Raw genomic sequence first — 1,003 nt, forward strand, 5'->3', positions numbered from 1 at the left:
GTTGTTACACCTGTACCATCTGGTGCAGCTTTTAATAGTAGCAGATGTATCACTAGCATTATAGTTGCAAGCATCCTCTTCTTGATTGCAGTTCTCCATTTGGCTTTTGGTTCTCCACTTGGCTTTCGGGACCCTGTGTCTCCATGGTTTTCTTCCAACCATGTGAATGTCTTTCCTCAGATTCATCTGTTGGGTCATCCTCTAGTTTCTGAACCCCTATCAAAAAGGATCGCAGGACTTAGTTTTTTATCCTTTTTTTCTAGCCACGGTGACTCATTGGGTAATTTAATTTAGAAATATCTTAATAACAATTTGAATTTTAGTTGCTTATTCCTTAAGGCTTACCTCAATATTGTCTTCTTCTCAACATTAATGCCTAGTAAAATCAATTTGTAGTCTTCTTGATGTGCTCAAATGGCTTCTAAAAGTGTGTAGAAAAGATATATACTATTAATATGCTGCATAAAGACTGACTCATTGGTTTGTAAACTGTTGGATAAAAACTATATGTGAGATGATACTTTCAGGGATCACCTCTAGAGGTTGTTACTAGAGAACTTCACTGCACGTGTAGAGCACATGAAACCATGTGAAGGCGGCACAGCATTGTCTCCTGAGCAGGAAGCCAGATCTTGGTGTTGCTTTTGCAACTGCTGTTGGCCATTGATAATCTTTCTCCTCTTCCTTTGGAAGAGCAAGAGGAGGGGAATGCAGTCTGAGGGTTTTTAAAACAGCAACAGAAAAGCCATACACAGTGTTGCTGCTTCAGCCATTTATACAGGAGGTTGTTTTCTTACAGTTTAATCTGCCTCTTTAGATTTTTTTCCATGCTCATAGTGAAAGAAAATAAAACAAATCTTTTAAAATTCATATGAGATACCTAGATAATATTAAATAATTACATTAATTTAATGTAATTTTGTGATGAAAATATTTATTCATAGACATGCTCTTCATCTGAAGCAGTTGACCATTTGAACTTGCCTGTCTATAACTTGAGTTT

The 1,003-nt window shown here is 36.6% G+C and overlaps 1 non-coding gene across 1 annotated transcript; it reads left to right on the plus strand.

The window, feature by feature from the left end:
• The first annotated feature begins 511 nt into the window (after positions 1 to 511).
• On the plus strand, positions 512 to 723 carry LOC136307027 (small nucleolar RNA U3). Its single transcript, XR_010725752.1, has one exon. It is a non-coding gene; the product is annotated as a small nucleolar RNA U3 (small nucleolar RNA).
• The last annotated feature ends 280 nt before the right edge of the window (positions 724 to 1,003 follow it).

This window comes from Saccopteryx bilineata, chromosome 5 (assembly GCF_036850765.1).
Source record: "Saccopteryx bilineata isolate mSacBil1 chromosome 5, mSacBil1_pri_phased_curated, whole genome shotgun sequence".
Classification (NCBI taxonomy): domain Eukaryota; kingdom Metazoa; phylum Chordata; class Mammalia; order Chiroptera; family Emballonuridae; genus Saccopteryx; species Saccopteryx bilineata.